Source organism: Pelodiscus sinensis, chromosome 6 (genome assembly GCF_052426305.1).
Source record: "Pelodiscus sinensis isolate ZL-2025 chromosome 6, ASM5242630v1, whole genome shotgun sequence".
Classification (NCBI taxonomy): Eukaryota; Metazoa; Chordata; order Testudines; family Trionychidae; genus Pelodiscus; species Pelodiscus sinensis.
This window is the reverse complement of record NC_143057.1, coordinates 76,749,590-76,768,362: the sequence shown is the minus strand read 5'-3', so window position 1 is coordinate 76,768,362 and position 18,773 is coordinate 76,749,590. Positions and strand designations below refer to the sequence as shown.

Sequence of the window (18,773 nt, the reverse complement as noted above, 5' to 3'; positions counted from 1 at the left end):
AAGGTTTTTTCCAAAATCTGAGAGGGATGAGGTGTGCTTTCAGAAGTCCTAAAAGAGACCACTCCAATGTGGTAATTACAGAACCTGAACCACGAAAAAAGAAAATCAACCTTCCGCTGGTAACATCTGACTCAGATGATGAAAATGAACATGCATCAGTCCACTCTTCTGTGGATTGCTATCAAACAGAACACATCATCAGCATGGACATCTGTACTCTGGTGGAATGGTGGTTGAAGCATTAAGGGCCATGTGACTCTTTAGCACATCAGGCATGTAAATATCTTGCAATGTCGGCTATACCAGTGCCCTACAAAGACCTGTTCTTAGTTTCAGGTGACATTGTGAACAAAAAATGGGCAGCATTATATCTTACAAATGTAAACAAACTTGTTTGAGCAATTGGCTGAATAAGAAATAAGACCGAGCAAACCTGTAGGCTCTAAAATTTCTCAATTTATTTTTGAACACAGTAATTTTTTGTACATAAGTCTACATGTGTAAGTTGAACTTTCCTGATAGAGATTGCACTATGGTACTTGTGTTAAGTGAGTTGGAAAATATGATTTCTTTTGTTTTTTACAGTGCAAATATTTGTAATAAAAAGAAATATAAAATTACCACTGTATACTTTGTGTCCTGTGTTGTAATTGAAATAAATAAATCTGGAAATGTAGCAAACATCAAAAATATTTAAATGGTATTCTATTATTATTTAGCTGAAATTAATCATGCAATTAATCACAATTAATTTTTTAAAATTGCTTGGTATCCATGTTTATTATGGTTAATACAAACCAAATTCTACCCTTTCTTTCTGTTTGAGGCTACCCTCTCACACCAGATTGGGCCTTTGGTAGTTACACCATGGGGATAAGTATTGTATAAATATCTAGAGAGAGACACAGATTTTTGTTGGTTTATACATGACAATATAGACAAATGAAATGCAGAACCCTCTTCCATGTGTGAGCTCTTTAAAATAATCGCTCTCTTAAAGGATCCCTGAGTAAAGGGTCCGTCCGTTTTTGTTTATAGTGCTTATGAAAGGAGCCAGATCAACATCCTTGAAAATTAAAGTCCTCTTAGTTTATATAGGAAATAATCATACTGCTGCTTTGCAGGACTAGCTCTTTCATAGCAGGTTAACATTTGGTTGTCTCCCTTTGGTAGAGGAAGACCTGGCATGTTTCCTTGACCCCATCATCTGAAAGTATCAGTGCTTCAAACACAATAGATATTGACTCTCTGTGTTTTGGGACATCCACAAATAATGAATGAGCAGTTTGTGTTGAAAGAGGTTTTTTTCTCATTAGGCTGCAAATCCAACTTATTTGTGCATACAATGGACTGGTGGAGGCTTATGTGTGTGAAAGTGCTAAAATGTTGCTTATTTCAAATAATTACAGGCAGTCCCCGGGTTATGTACAAGATAGGGACTGTAGGTTTGTTCTTAAGTTGAATCTGTATGTAAGTCGGAACTGGTGTCCAGATTCAGCCGCTGCTGAAACTGACCAGCGGCTGACTACTGGAAGCCCGAGGCAGAGTTGCTCTGCCCTGGGCTTCCTGGAATCAGCCGCTGATCAGTTTCAACAGGCTGAATCTGGATGCCAGTTCCGACTTACATACAGATTCAACTTAAGAACCCCAGGCGTCCCCAAGTCAGCTGCTGCTGAAACTGATCAGCGGCTGATTCCAGGAAGAGCAACTCTGCCTCGGGCTTCCTATAGTCAGCGCTGGTCAGTTTCAGCAGCGGCTGACTTGGGGACGCCTGGGGCAGAGCAGCTGGGGTGCTGCCGGGTTGGTCCAGTAGCGCCCAGAGCGCCCGTTCGTAACTGCGGATCCGACATAAGGACTGCCTGTACATTGATTTTAATATTGCATATTTAAAGTACTCCGGGGGGGGGGGGGGGGATTTTCTTAGCAAATAATTTTATAAGAATTTAATGGCTAGATTTTGCATCTAAGTATTTGCAACATGTACCCCACTTTACAAATAAAACCACTTCTGTGTACTCTTGAATAATTCTAACATCTGTGCGCACACAAGCATTAGAATGTACATTCACAAAAACATAACAACATGATCTTCAAAATCCATCTGTCTACAACTTGAAAGTGCTTGAAGGTGGTACAATGGGGCAACTGTGTGAGCAGGTATTAACAGAGGCAAAATGTACATGTGTATATGTATTTGTATGTACAATTTTGTACACACATTGGTGGAGACTTTAAATCCAGCCCTCAATATAAATCATTTTAATCATGTTTCTTAGAATTCTTTATTGTTGTGCCTCCTCCTTCATTCTGTGGATGATAGCTAGCTTAATTTACTTCCATAGTCGTTTGCATAAGCAGATGTTATCATTTAGAGGCCAAACAGCTTTAAAAATTAGAAATATCAGGTACAATTGTCTAAATGCTATAGTTGGGTCTACAAAACTGTGGGTACAAAAGAAGGGACGCGTTGAGGCACAAATAAATATCAGGCTTTTCTGAAATGTAAATGTTTGTGAAATACATCTTTTGTTAGTGTGTGTGATGATAAAATGTTTGTTTTCATTTTATGGAAATTAGTGACATATAGAAGACGGAATACAATTTCGCAGTCTGAATATAGCAATTACGTCTATGAAATTTCACACTGAATGCCTTACTGTATTGATAATTGATGAGACGCAGATCTCCTAAACAAGAAAAACTCCATTTACCTTCATTATGTCTAAATTCAGTGCATAATCTTAAAGTAAGAGGTAATCTATGTACAAAGTATTCATCTTACATCAGTGAAGGAAATAATGAAATATTGGTTTTGGATTTGTGTTTTTCTTATTGGCCTATCTGAATTTAAAATCAGTCATCTTAGGGCACTGCAAATTACTTGCATCATTTTTTCCCAGCCTGATACTGAAGGGAATCTTGGGAATTGTGAAATGTTCTTATTCACACATGCGACTCTCACTGGAGTCAATAGGCGCTGTGCCTTGCTCCTTGTACAGTCATTTACACCAATGGAAAATGAGTGTAAAATGCTACTGCATGGGCTGAGATGTGTCAAAGCCCAGCATTCTGACTCACTGCAGATGGAGGAGGAGGAGGGGTTGGGCTAATGGAGATTATTTTTCAAATACAAATAATTGAGCTACTAGCAAAGGGAAATCCAGAAATGATTAGTCATATAAACTGCTTTTTGTATAAATAGTCTTTTTTTTTTAAAGTTAGTCTTTCCCCATGAAAAGGATCCCTATGGGGATCCCAGATGCAAAGTAGGGTATTCAGGATATTACCAATGTGCTACCATATTAGATGCATTATAAATGCCCACATAGTATGACTATTTGCATGCCAGCTCTTGGAAACTTATTCTATAGCCTATAGTGGCAGAAAACAATGAAAGGGTTGGGTTTACTTGTTTCAACTGAAGCTGGTTTTCTGTAAAACTAAGTAACAATCTGTTTTTTAATCTTCTATCTTTCTATTTCCCTTTCTGTTTAGGCTAATGTCCACAGTGACATACAAGCACATTTCCTCCAGCTTTATAGCCAATTCCATTGTGGCTCAGTAGCTCTGATTTTTTTTTCTTCTCTGAAAAAATGGACCAAAGAAAGGAATGCCATCTTTAGCATGCTGCAATTTAGAGGCTGAAATGAACCTTGTCCTTGAATAGCAGACACTGGAATCTACACATTGAAATGCAAGTGCAGTACACCAGCTTGTCTCTTTTGAATAAAATCAATATGTGCAATATTGACCATTTCCAAGCATACAGTTCTATAGATGCTCTTGTTATAAGAGCACTGAGATAGAAACAATAAAGTTCTAACAAATTAAAGGAAAATTTGGTTAAACTGTAGCCCCATACTTTTTACTCTTAGAAATATTTTTCTGGTGGTGCTCTCAATTATTTTTAATGTAAACTAGCTATTCATTTCTTATGCTTTGAATATTTAGGACAAAAAGTAGCAGAGACTGGGATGTGGATAATTCTACCCAGTGATTAAAGCCAGAACTTGGCCTAGTGATTAGAGCTGGGAACAGGAACAAAGGGTCAGGAGCCAGAAGACAAACCACTTCTCAGAGCTTCAGTCAGAAGATGAACAAAGGCACAAGGCTGAAGCAGGACAAGAGCAGGGCTGGAGCAGATCTGGAGGGGAGCAAGGCTGGGAATAAAGCAGACACCAAATAGATCACAGCTGCAGGCATAAGCATTTAGCAATCAGTGATGACCACTGCTGCTGAGCTTAAATACAGACTCTTCGGCCCCTTCTAGCCAATCAGCAAGCCAGACAATCAGACAATTCTGCCACTACCTAGCTGGGCTTATTAACTGGCCTGAGGGCTGAGCCAACTAGCCCCAGGCTCAGCTGAGGGAACTCATGCCTGTACAGCCTGACAGGAAGGTCAGTTTCTGCAAACATTTTGTTATGCAAACAACACACAAATATTTCCATCATATTAGGTAATTCTATATCAAATATACTCGTGATTCCAAATGGTCTGGCAACATTTCAGCAGAATGTAACCAAGAGAGTCAGTGTTAATGCTGTGTAGGGTTTATTGTTTCCTGTGTGCTCTAAAGCAATCAAACAATTCTGCAAATGTTCTTCAAAGAGTACATCTAAAATGTTACTTCATTAAACATCTCCTTGGAACTCATTCTATTTTCCACTTTGAATTGCTGCATTTAGTTTGGAAATGACCTTTTATAGCAGTGAGATATCATTAACTCTTTGATCTACTGGCACCTAGACAAAAATAACAGTGAGAAGGGAAAAACAAAAATGCATGCTGTGTAGGTTGCCTTACACCGGAAAAGAAAATGAAAATGAAATAAGATAGCTCATTAAACAGATTGGATATTGTTTGTCATTCCCCTTATCCACTTAGCATGATCAATGTTGTATACCAATATCTGTTTGTTTTATGGCTTTATGATAAATAAATAAGGCAAATTTTGCTCTCTGATCCACTCTTAAGACTCTTACCTACAAAGGGGGCCATGATATTTTTCACCCAATAATAGCACAAAGAGAAATACAAGTATAGGACCAGATCCTAGAATCATTTATCATGTGAAAATTCCTTACACAGTTGCATCAGGTTAAATGGGCATATTGAGTAAGGAGCGGCATGTGTTCAGTGTCACAGTTCAATCTCTTCTTCCCCATTACTCCACGGGAGAAGTAAGATTCACCAGCCCATTTCCTGGAATGTATTCATATTTATTTTATTTTACTGTAGTTAGTACCTAGGAGCCCTAGTCATATACCAGGCTTCAATTGTGCTAGGAGCTGTACAAACATAAATTTAATCCCATGGGTTTTTTCCCCATCTGCACAGATTCAGAATAGGACAAAGTATTTAAAATCATGGTGGAGAATATTAAAAAATGGTCTACTTGGAATAGGAAGTAGTGGTCCATTAGTGGTTCTCATATTGTGATCTGCAATTTCCCTGATGCCCCCCCTAATGTCCTTGGTATGGGCATTAAAAAACATTAGATTTGCCATGCTGAGTCAGAGTAATGGTTCATCTAGCCCAGTATCCTGTCTTCCAATAATAGCAAATTCCAGATTCTCCAGAGAGAACAAACAGAAAAGGACAACTAGTCAGTGTTTTCTCAGTATTTTTTCCAGGTCTAATTTTTTTATGATGGGATGACCAAAACTGCATGTATTATTTAAGGTGTGGCAGTACCATTTATATAATGGCTTTATGACATTTTGGCTACGCCTGGACTGGCATGATTTTCCACAAATGCTTTTAACGGAAAAGTTTTTCCATTAAAAGCATTTGTGGAAAAGAGTGTCTAGATTGGCATGGATGCTTTTGCACAAAAGCACTTTTTGCAGAAAAGCGTCTGTGCCAATCTAGACGCGGTTTTGCGCAAAAAAGCCCCGATCGCCATTTTCGCGATCGGGGCTTTTTTGCGCAAAACAATACTGCGTTGTCTACACTGGCCCTCTTGCACAAAAGCATTTGCACAAGAGAGCTTTTGCCCGAACGGGAGCAGCATAGCATTTCCGCAAGAACACTGACAATCTTACATGAGATCGTCAGTGTTCTTGCGGAAATTAAAGCAGCCAGTGTAGACAGCTGGCAAGTTTTTCTGCAAAAGCAGGCGCAGCCTTTCTGTATTATCTATCCCTTTCCTCCCCAGCATTCTGTTAGGTTTTTTGATTGCTATTGCACCCTGAGCAGATATTTCCATACAATTAGCCATTATAACTAACTCCAAGCTTTCTTTCATTAGTGGTAAGAGCTAATTTTTACCCCATCATTTTGTTTGTATAATTGGGATGTTTTCCAGTGTGCCTTACTTTGCATTTATCAACACTGAATTTTATCTGCCATTTTGTTGTTCAGTCACCCAATTGTAACTCTTCCAAAAAGCTTTGGACTTAGCTATCATGAGTAATTTAGCATCTTCTGCAAACATTTCCACCTCACTGTTTATCTCCTTTTCCAGATCATTTTTTAATATGTTGAGTTGCACTGCTACCATTAGAGATTCTTGGGGGACTCAGCTTTTTACCTCTCTCCACTGTAAAAACTAACCATTTTCCCCTACTCTTTGTTTCCTGTCTTTTAACTAATTCATGATTTATGAGAGGGTCTTACCTCTTGTTCCATGACTGCTTATTTTGCTTATGAGCCTTTGGCGTGGGAGCTTGTGAAAGGTTTTTAAAAGTTCAAGTACACTATATCCACTGGATCAGGCTTGCTGATTCCTTCAAAGAATTCTAACAGATTGGTGAGACATGATTTCATTTTAGAAAAGCCCTGTTCAATCTTTCCCAATGTCCAGGGTTCATCTTAGTGTCTGATAATTCTGTTTTTTACTATAGTTTCAACCATTTGACTGGTACTGAAGTTTAAATCACCTGTAATAGTCAGAATTGCAATTGTGCAATCATCTGATACAGTTGATCTCTTAAGTGATAGGTTTCATACCACATGTTTTGCAATTTCATATTTGAATTAATATTTTAGTTCCTTCAGAACTCATGGGTGACATCTAACCCTGACAACTTATTGCTGCTTAATTTATCACTCTGTTGTAAAACTTTCTTTACTGACTCCTTAATCGGGAGTTGGTCTTCAAATTCTTTTTTGGCCTGCCTAATTATACTTTTACACTTGACTTGCCAGAGTTTATGTTCCTTTCCATTTTCTTCTGTAATATTTGACTTCCAGTTTTTAAAGGATGTCTTTTTATCTCCCTCTATACAGCAGGGCTTACCTGGAAATGAGCTGCGCAAATTGAGCTACTTCAATTGCGTAGCTTATTTCGAAATAGGGAGCGTCTACACAGCACTTATTTAGAAATAGAGCACTCTTTCTCTGACTTTCCTTACTCCTCGTACAGTGAGGGTTACAGGAGTCGGAGTAAGAAGTCCTCCAGCTTGATAGTATTTGACAATATTTTGAAATAATTGCTTGCTGTGTAGGCGCAGACTAAGTTATTTCAAAATAATTCTAGTTAATGCAACACTATTTCAAAATAACTAGCACTATTCTGAAATAACTTAGTCCGCATCTATACAGCAAGCAGTTATGTTAAAATAGTGTAAAAATACTGTCAAGGTGGAAGACTTCTCACTGAAACTCCTGTAACCCTCATTGTATGAGGAATAAGGGAAGTCGGAGGAGGAGTGCTCTATTTCGAAATAAGTGCTATGAGACGCTCTCTATTTAGAAATGAGCTACACAACTGACGTAACTCAATTTGTGTATCTTATTTCAAGGTAAGCCCTGCCGTGTAGATGCACCCTACCTGCCCTTTTAATCTGTTGTTTAGCTATGGTGGAACTTGTTTTTTTTTCAGTCCTCATCCTGTTGTTGTTTTTAATTTGGGGTATGCATTTGGTCTGAGTCTCTGTTGTTACACTGTAAAAAGTTTTCATGCAGCTTGTAGGCATTTCATGCTTGTAACTGTTCATTTTTAATTTCTGGTTAACTAGTTTGCTTGTTTTTATATAGCTCCCCTTTTTTAAGTTAAATATGCCATAGTAGGTTTCTTTGGTACTTTCCCCCATAGAAGGATGTCAAATTTAATTGCATTTGATTACTTCTACTGAGCAGCTCAGCTGTTTTCATCTCTTGGACCAGATCCTGTGCTCCATTTAGGAATAAATCAAAGACTGCCCTCCCCTTATGTGTTCCAGGACTAACTATTCCATGAAGCTGTAATTCATGGTGTTTAAAATGTTGTCTCTGCATCCCTTCCTGAGGTAATATTTACCCAGACAATATCAGGATAGTTGAAGTCCCTCACTATTATTTCATTTTCTGTCTTTGTAGCCTCTCTAATCTCTCTGAGTATTTTACAATCACCGTCACCATCCTACTGAAGTGATCATTAGTATATTCCTACTGCGGTACTCTTATTATTCAAGCATGAAATTTTTATCTATAGAGATTCTATGATACAGTTTCATATTTATGCCACTCCCCCATCAGCACAACCTATTCTGTCATTCCTATATATTAGTACCCTGTTATTACCATGTCCTATTGATTATTACAATTGCACCAAGTTTCTGTAATGCCTATTATATCAATATTAGCATTTAATACCAGGCACTCAAGTTCACCCATCATAGTATTTAAACTTCTAACATTTGTATATCAGCACTTATAAATCTTGTCAATATTTTGGTGTCTGTTTTCAAGTGATGTAATTGAATGGGACTCTCTCTTTTTATGTTGACTGTTTTTCTTCACTTATCTCTCCTCTTTACTAGGATGTAGAGCATCCCCTTTAATAAATTCTTCCCTAGGAGATGGCGCTGTTCAAACCATGTGTTCCTTTGTTGGCTTTTCCCCAATCTTTAGATTAAAACTGCTCTATAATTTTACATGACCACAGAATGGTTTAGGAGGATCCCATCCTTCCTGTATAGGTTTCTCCATTCACAAAGGTTGCCCAGTGTCTAATAAATTTAATGGCTGCTGAACACCACTGTCTCATCCATATAGACACACCCTGCATGGTCCATGTACATGACCATACCTACACATATGGACCATTCTTCCTTATCCCTTAATTGTACCCTTGTTGGACATGCCCTGTGGGTGTGTTCTCCATTTATTTGCAGGAGAGCCAGAATGGAGACAGACATTTTTCCATTGTGTGCTCCTGATGTAACAAGTTTGTACACAATTTTTCTGGACTGAACATATGTGAAAGATACACTGGAATGTAATGCAAGCTTTGATATCAAGGCAGAACTGTAATATGTTCTTTACATTGTATCTATATTGCCTGAATCAATAAACATGATTATGTCAAACTGGTTATCTTGTGCATTGTATATCTTGCAAATACTTTACTGAAATAAAATATATTACAGGGATGGCCAAACTGCAGGTTGTGAGTCATATGTGGCTCTTTTACCAAGTGCACCTCATGGAGTCTCCCACACCTTCTCATTTTCTATCTATCAGACTGGCAGGGGGAGCTCAGAACCTCTGTCGTGCACCACGGTGGAGGGATAGGGGTTCTATCCACTAGGGAGGAGGATCTTGGGGCTACAGCTCTGTGGAAAGCCACTGTAGTGCTCAAGGCTTCAGCAAGAGCAGGGCTCATGCCCCAAGTCCTCTCAGAAGCTGCCTGCGGGGGTGAAGCCCTGAGCCCCACCTGCTGGTTCCCAGCTCACAAGCTTCTGAAGATTGTCATATGAAGCTCAGAGGATGAGTAAGTTTAGCCAATCTAGTCTATTATACCCATATTGAATACCTCCATCACTAGTATCTAGTCCATTCTATATAGGCTTATATATTGAACTCATCACCATAATATCTTGATGCAATTTCCATTTAAGTGATCAAGTTCAAAATACTCATTTTCTCAAAATCAGGACCACATATACTAAACGCCCCTCCCACTTCATTACCAAGCTGGCTTCCTGCAAAAGAACAGAGCTGGGCTAAAAGCCTGAGGACTCCAGGACTTCAGTTAATGAAAAGTCTGAATCGAGAGACAATTTATGCAGTTTATTTTATGACAAAATTTGAATTATACAACTTACTAGTTAAACTAAACTGGTAAAAGAGATGTCTGCCAGACAATAATAAGAAAAATTATTTAAAGTTCTGTTACTCTCATAAAACTAAGCTACAGGAAGACAATTGATTTCCTGTTTTCAGTTTGGGATGTTAGCTGGTTAACTGGTAAGCATACTGGTAAGCATGAGGCTTACTGCATGCTCACTGTTTAACTGGCCCTTGCTAGTTAACTCTGGCAGTGGCCAGACATGCTGTGCTGGAGCGATTTTGGCTACTGGGGGCCTGTGGGCTAGGCAGCAGGACCCTGGCCACAGTGGGGCTGGGTGATGGGACCTTTTTTAAAAACAGCTAACTGGTTAAATGATAGTTTTTAATCAGCTAACAGTTTTAACATCCCTAATTTCTATGCACATTTTATCTTGAATTAGGCTTGTAGGCTTGATTTAAAAAATTACATTTTGACATGCAGTGAAGCCAGAAATATCAACAAAAATAAAAATCTGTTGATGGCATTTAAAGGTACTTTAAATACAATTTTAATACATTTTGACTGAAAAGTAGGTTTATAAGAGATATATTGTGATTTCTGATCATGTGAAACAAACCGCATAAATATAAAAAGGCAAAATAAAATGTGAAAGAAACAGAGAAGACAGAAAATTCTGCAAAAATTTAATATTTCCTATAAATATGTTCTTCTTGACCTAATAAAGTACAATCTTAAAATATTTCAGAACTGAAAAGTCACATTTCCTGTACTATCAATTAATCTGGTACATATTGTTCTCTTTGTTTTCATTTTGACATTATGAGATATGAAAAAGTATCTAATGAACCAACTTCAATTTCCTTCAGAACTACTTGTTCATTACACTTAGAAGAGGGCTGTAAACAAATGGACTATCTAAAATGACCATATTTTCAAAGCCCAGTGCACCTGCAAAGCCCTCATCTGCATGTGTGTGCAGGTATTTTATTTCTTTGGTTGAACTTGCATATGCAAATCTGTTATGGGTCCTGTTCTCCTTTTTGCTTACATCACTGCTTTACCTACGTCTAACTGCATCTGATAACAGCAGATTCACTTCTGTTTGAAGGTTGCTAACCTGCAATTAGCTCTGTGTGGATTGACTGAATTTGCATTGAAGTCAATGGGCTCTGCACAGTCCCAAGGTACTGTTCATGCAGATCTGATTACTAGGCTGCGGTCTTATATTTCTACAAGATGAGAATCAGGGCATATGACAATATATACATTGGGGCTACGTCTACACTGGCACGATTTTCCGAAAATGCTTTTAATGGAAAAGTTTTCCGTTAAAAGCATTTTCGGAGTAGCATGTCTAGATTGGCAGGATGCTTTTCCGCAAAAGCACTTTTTGCGGAAAAGCGTCCGTGGCCAATCTAGACGTGGTTTTCTGCAAAAAAGCCCCGATCGCCATTTTCGCGCTCGGGACGTTTTTGCGGAAAACAGTACTGTGCTGACTACACTGGCCCTTTTGCGCAAAAGTCTTTCGGAAAAAGACTTTTGCCCAAACGGGAGCAGCATAGTATTTCCGGAAAAGCACTGACGATCTTACATGAGATCGTCAGTGCTTTTGCGGAAATTCAAGCGGCCAGTATAGACAGCTGGCAAGTTTTTCCGCAAAATCATCTGATTTTGCGGAAAAACTTGCCAGTCTAGACACAGCCTGGGAGTGGCACATCTGATGTAAGAACCTTTGGTAATTTTGCTCTAAGAGCTAAAGATAAATTATAAATATTCAAAAATAAAATTAAAGTAACTAAAGAAACAATCCACACTGAATAAGAGAAATATTATATTGCTTATTTTAAGGGGGCATCTAGGATCCTCAGTTATGGACAACAGTCTCATTGTGATATATGTTGTACAGGCTAAGAACAGTAAGATAGTCTCTGCTCTATGGAACTTAAATGTTACACTGCAGTTAAATCCAACTGTTACGGTACAGATTGGTAATAATTACTTCCTTCAAACTAATCTGTACTATAGGTAATCAAGACCAAGCTTTTCTTTTTCTTTCAGTATATTTCATTCAAAAACAGTCAAAGCTGTGACCTTGTTCCTCAAAACTCCATGTCATTGTTAACCAGACTTCATAACAGGATTTAAGAAATTTCATCTGTAAAATAATAGAGAAAAAGTTAGCATTTTACCCTTGTAAACAAAAGACAAATACTGTAAAGTAAATTACTTTTTTCCACACAAGTGAAAGAACTGATCTATGGGCTAAGGTGTTATTTCTCTTTTTGCTTTCTATTTCATATATTTAGGAAAGAAAAAAAACCCAACATCTTGATTTTTTTTATAGAAAGGTGTAGAAAACCTTTACTAATGCTGCTGCTAAGACTATGAAACATATATAAATATTTACAAAAACAACCAAAAAGATGGAAAATGAATTACACTATACTTTTTTATTATTTGAAGAAGAAAAGAGAGGAGATTTCAGAATGCTAATATTTCTGATGGATTAAAAAGTTGTATATCAAAATCTTCTCCAATTAATTCTTTATTCCAAAAATAATCTAATACAAATATGTTGCTGCAATAGGAAATGTCTCAGTGTTGGAATATAACAGCTGTTGTAGAACTAACAACTTCTTCCACATATGATCAACTTCATATAATTATCAGTACAGATAAAATAATTGTATTTTTCTTAAGTTACTTTTCTACTGGATAGAAACTAAGTAATTTGTGTCCAACAGATGCTCTGTGAACCTCTGTGGCTACTGAGACTTGTATACTGCTCTCTGTTCTGAGAGGATACTTCCTTATTTGTGGCAGCTTCATAATGCTATGTCAGATGTTCTCCATTCAAGACTGTCCCTTTCTCAATAGGGAAGTTACACCACCAAATCCAATTGCAATTGGGCTCATTAGGAAATGAACTAAATATTATTAGTGTGTCTTCTCACTTTTAAATATGGAGGCAGGTTCTCCCTGGCTGACTGTTGTTCCACTTCACTCCTATCAATTATCTAGGAAAAAGAGAGGGCCACAGCAAGTTGAGGGTGCTTTTCATCCAGACAAGGGAACAAAAATTAGAGAGGAGGTTGTTGGAAGTCCTTTTTCTCCGAGTCTCCCATCATCATCTGCCTGCAATTTGGTTCAGTGTCTCTTTAATCCTTTCAAACCCTCATTTTCCCAACACTCCCTTTCCACAATGGTAGGAGATTCTGTAACAGAAAATTGGTCTGTCTCTCCACTCTATCCCATCCTCCCATAGGCAGCACAGTCACAGCAAGGGGAGACAGACTGATCAAGTAAAAGGAAATGTAGCCTATAGGAAGCAGGTTACATTTACAGGAACATTTCACAATGCTCATACAGCAAGGAATGGATTATATGGCATTTGTTTTGATTTTGGGGGCTTGGTCTTGGATAGACTGTGGCCTGGTACTCCTTCTGCAGATTTTGGCCAGAGGCAAATCCAGCACTTTGTGGTCTTGTATGCAGGCAGAGTTTGAAACTCTGTAGTTACCCTGTGCAGAATAAGGTCCACCTACCCTTTCAGTAAGGCCATTGTCGTAGAGGTTAAGTGCATCTTAAAAAGTAAGTATAACACAGAGCTACATTTTTTATTGATTTAAAACTTGCTGCATGCTATGAAAAACCTCCTTTTATTGGCATGTTAAAACTGATAGTGGGTTGTATTAGCTTGCACTTGGAAAGGCCTGTCTTACGGAAACTCCATTCCTTAGTGTGTGCTTCTTTTACTTCTCATATTATATCATAATAGATAATTATCAGCCTCACGTGAATCTCAAAAATGGCTTGTAGGAGTTCATCCAAACCTTTTTTCTTGGTTTTGGTTCCAACAGCCTGAGTTTCATTCTGAAATTTTCATAACTTCACCCTAGAACTTCAGAACAAAACTCAATCCAAACTGCTAAGTTTAGCTGTATGCCAAGGAGAATAAGCTTTGCATCTGAAACTATAAATTGGATCATATTGGGCTGAAATAGGCTCAGGTGCATAAGCATCAATTATGCTGGTCCAGATTTCAAGGCTATAATGAAACATAAGCCAGGAAAGTTTTGTCTGTCTTTAAGTTTAGTTCTGAAAGTTTTACAGAGTGCTGCCAACAATTCTCTTTTCTTTCCCTTTTTCCTTCAACTCATGCATGCTACGCAGCAACAATCTCCACCCTTACTTCTTGGCTATATCCTCTCACTTGTAACAGATTTTAACACAATTCAGGGAAAGTAACTGTCTGCTTTCAAAGTTATTGAAATGCTATTACAGTTTTTGTATTTAAAATTATACATTACATAAAAGCAGTTATGTTCATGTGAAATGATGATAATAAGAACAAGGAGTAGACTTTTGAAATCAGATGCCTGTCATCTGTTCTTAAACATCAGATGAGCTAAATGGAAACTGAACTAGATTTTGGAGGTCTATTTTGTTAACTAAATGTGAAGATTTTTTTTTTTTAAAATGCCATATCTTAAAATGGAGAGTAAATTATCTCGGATTTTTTCATAATGTTGATATTGTAGCAGCATTGACTTCATCATCTAGTAGTCATGTTAATCTCCAAATCTGCTGTATATAAGGTTTATTATATTACAAAAATATCCAAGAATGTGGGATAGTTGATCTTAGAAGCTGTTCTTTATTGTTATCAAATTATTGCTCTTTCCTGGCTGCTGGTATTTTTAAGGGATATCAGGTATTTTTGGAATATTAAGTGTGACTCCTCATCAAATGTTCTGGTTTATAGGCGTTCTCAAACCTTTACTTAGCATGGGTTAGAAAGATCATCTCATGGATATATCTTTATCCATTTGTTATTGCACAACTAACTCCCTCTCTCCCCGCCCATTCATCGTCACATATAATTCCTGAGAGAAATTGTTTTTCCTTGTTAGCAATTGCTGCAATGTTAGTAAAGCATCTACTATATTTTTATCATTTTAAATTTAGTAAGATGAAAATATTTAGCATCTTAGGGTATGTCTACACTTCATTCCTCTTTCTCTCTCTCGAGAGGAATGCAAATGCAGACACCTGAAATTGCAAATGAAGCGGGGATTTAAATTCCCTGCGCTTCATTTGCATAATCACATTATGGCACCATTTTGAAATAGTGGTATTTCGAGAGAAAAAACGGGGTTATTTAGAGATAAACCCTTCCCTCGAAATATGAGTAAGGGTTACTTCAAGGGAAAGGTTTTCTCTCAAAATACCCCATTTTTTCCTCTCAAAATAGTGGTATTTTGAAATAGTGCCATATCGCACTTATGTAAGTGAAGCGCGGGATATTTAAATCCCCGCTTCATTTGCGATTTCAGGTGTCTGCATTTGCATTCCTCTCTCGAGAGAGGAATGAAGTGTAGCCATATCCTGAGGCTATATCGTCAAAGGGTACATCTACACTGCATGGCTATTTTGAAATAATAAGCTATGCACAGGGGCTACACAGCCGGCAGTTATTTCAACATTATGTCGAAATACTGTCAAGCTGGAGGACTTCTTACTCCAACTTCTGTAACCCTAGTTGTATGAGGAGTAAGGGAAGTCGGAGGAAGAGTACTCTATTTTGAAATAGGTGCTGTGTAGACAGCACCAAAACTTGAAATAAACTATTTCAAAATAAGCTATGCAATTGACGTAGCTCAATTTGCATAGCTTATTTGAAGCTAAGCCTTGCCGTGTAGACGCACCCTTAGACTTAGGCACCTAAGCCAAGTCAGTCCTTTCCCATTTAAAAAAAAAAAAAAGATGATGAAGATGAAGCAGAGCTTCTCCTTCTACCAAAGTGGTTAGAACACTGACCCAGGTTGTTCATGACTCTGCCTGACATGGACTGGAACAGGTGTGCTTGCACATAGCAGGGGATTTCTCTAACCAAAGGCTATAGTCAGCCTCTCTCTCTCTTTGACCAAATGAATGCTTATTCAGTTATACCAAATGGAACAGTTTCATCAGAAAGTAGTGACCACTGCTGTAATGGTACATCTCTACCTACTTTTTGGACAGTGTCTGATTCAGTAGACATATTCTAAGGTTCTCTCCTAGTGCTCCTATTTGGTGAGGACCCACAGGTGAGACATGTGGGGGTATGGCTAGCCAGAGGCTAGGCATAAACTAGGCACTGTGCACCATGACTTAGCCTGAGCATGTGCAAAGTCACCTATGTCTACACTACAAATTTTTTTGGGAAAAACAGCAGTTTTTCCACACTGCAATCGCGTTCTTTTGAAATTAAAAAAAAAAAAAAAAAAAAAAACCAGAGGTTTTTTTCCAACATTGGTAAACCTCTTTCTATGAGGAAGAAGCCTTTTTTCTGAAAGAGCTCTTTCACAAAACGGTGTGTATGGACGGGGAAGAGGGAGTTATTTCGAAAGAAGAGGAAAGAGGAAAAAGCACAGGTGCCCTGGTGGCCACTCCATTCATAGTAATCACAGCTTAAATGCGAAAAAGTAGATTGCTTTTTTGATGTGCTTTGGCAGTGTGGACGCTCTCTTTTAGGAAGAAGTTTTTTCCAAAGATGTCTTCTGGAAAAGCTTCTTCCAAAAGAAGCCTGCAATCTAGACATAGCCTCATTGACAGACTTCTAGGTTCCTAGGGAACTTCACCTATGGAAACAGGTACCTAGGATAGGTAGACGCTCCATTGTTAGGAAGCAGCTGCATGAAGGTTTATAGAATATAAATTTTGGATTTAGATGCCTCAAGTGCCCAACAGGATATCTAATTCCCTGATAATTAATTCACTCTTTGTGTACCACTAGCAAGTGCTTCACAGAGCACGAGCATTCCACAAGCTGTAGATTGAGATCCACTGTGTTAAGATGATCAGTCAATTAAATCCAAGATACAGAACTTTGTGGAGTAGATAGTTCTTATGAAACTGAAGGAACCAGCTGAAGGGTAGGGGAGAGGATTTTTTAAATATCTTGAAGTGAAGGTAAGATGTATGAAAGATTCTAGCTTAACCAAGAAGTATAATACAAGCAGCCACAGAACAGGATTCCACAGTAAGATGCAGGTAAGGTCTGGTGCGTTCCCAGACTCACCCTAAGCAGGTCTAGGTTTCATGTGCTTGGTGAGTGAAGTCATCCTCATGAATGCAAAGACAGTTCCTGAGGTAGAATGAGCCCTGTTTAGGAAGTATTAAAAAATAAAAACAAACCCAAGGCCAGAACCTTGAATCTGGTGTTAACAGAGGCTGTATGGCATCAGTTCAACATCTGTTCTTTGCCTAGTCTTGCCCAAGAGCTTGACAGCTATGATTTGGACAAGGTAGAGCTTATAATTTGTCATAACAGATAGACTTAGAGCATGCTACACTAGCCATAATATGTTATAAAATCTTTTTCAATCAATGGGAAAAAGAAAAGCAAAGATTGTTTCCACTAACCTTAACCACGTTATTGGCATTAAATCATAGTAAGTTACTGTTATTTTCCTGTATTTGGCATTTTCTTCTGGTTGTTTATTCTGATTTGCCTTGGCCTCCTGCCAAATGTGCATCACGTGTCAAGAGTCAGTTCTAAACTTCATTTTTCCTATAACAATGAAGAGATATAATTATATTTAAGAGAAGTGTATAAAATACCCATAATTTACCTCCTTTTGGATAAGTATAGAGGAAAACAATAGCTTTAAATAGACATGCCATGTGAGCTGCCAGAATGGGCAATATATACACAGCACTATACTGATGTACAATACATGGAATCAGCCCCTGAATATGAACGTTATTGGAGCAAGTAGCTTCCTACAATGAAGCATTTAGAGCCTGATACTGAAAAGTACAGAGTACCACATATGCGGTGATGGGTTCCTTCTGCTCCCATTGAAGTCAATTACATGCTATCCAGCACCTCCATGGCTGGAATCTGAGGGTGTATCTACACAGCAGGGCTTAACTTGAAATAAGCTATGCAAATTGAACTATGTCAATTGCATTTTATTTCAAAATAGGGAGCATCTACATAGTACTTATTTCGAAATAGAGCACCATTCCTCTGACTTCCCTTACTCCTCATACAATGAGGCTTATAGGAGTTGGAGTAAGAAGTCCTCTAGCTTGACAGTATTTCAACAGTTTTTGAAATAACTGCCTGCTGTGTAAACATGGACTAAGTTATTTCGAAATAATGTTGCTGTGTAGATGTACCCTGAGAGAACTAAATTTTTACAGACTAAGTTTAATATTTTGCATGTTCCTCATACTAGTACTAGTATCAGAGGGGTAGCCATCTTAGTCTGGATCTGCTACACAGATTTAAAGGTAGCCATCCTGCAGTAAAAAAAACTTCAAGACTAGACTTCAAAGAGAAACTGATGAGCTTCAGTTCATCTGCAAATTTGACACCATCAAAACAAAGACTGTGAATGGCTAGCCAACTACAAAAGCAGTTTCTCCTCTCTTGGGGCTCGTCTACACTGGCCCCTTTTCCGGAAGGGGCATGTAAATTTCATGAGTCGTCGTAGGGAAATCCGTGGGGGATTTAAATATCCCCCGCGGCATTTAAATAAAAATGTCCGCCGCTTTTTTCCGGCTTTTAAAAAAACTGGAAAAGAGCGTCTACACTGGCCCCGATCCTCCGCCTTTTTCCGGAGGCTCTTATTCAAAGTAGGAATAAGAGCCTCCGGAAAAGGGCGCTTTTTCCGGAGGATCGGGGCCAGTGTAGACGCTCTTTTCCGGCTTTTTTAAAAGCTGGAAAAAAGCGGCGGACATTTTTATTTAAATGCCGTGGGGGATATTTAAATCCCCCGCG

At 38.2% G+C, this 18,773-nt stretch overlaps 2 long non-coding RNA genes across 2 annotated transcripts in view; one reads left to right on the top strand and one right to left on the bottom strand.

The window, feature by feature from the left end:
• The window catches only part of LOC112547357 (uncharacterized), a 78,301-nt gene that overhangs the window by 32,745 nt on the left and 26,783 nt on the right, over positions 1–18,773 (top strand). The gene's annotated exons all lie outside the window — the stretch shown is intronic.
• Positions 10,008–18,773, bottom strand: part of LOC102461971 (uncharacterized) — a 43,288-nt gene continuing 34,522 nt past the window's right edge. The window contains exons 4-5 of the long non-coding RNA XR_012904820.2: positions 17,408–17,555; positions 10,008–12,155 (exon numbers count right to left, since the gene is read on the bottom strand). This is a non-coding gene — a long non-coding RNA (uncharacterized LOC102461971). The remainder of the gene's footprint in view (positions 12,156–17,407; positions 17,556–18,773) is intronic.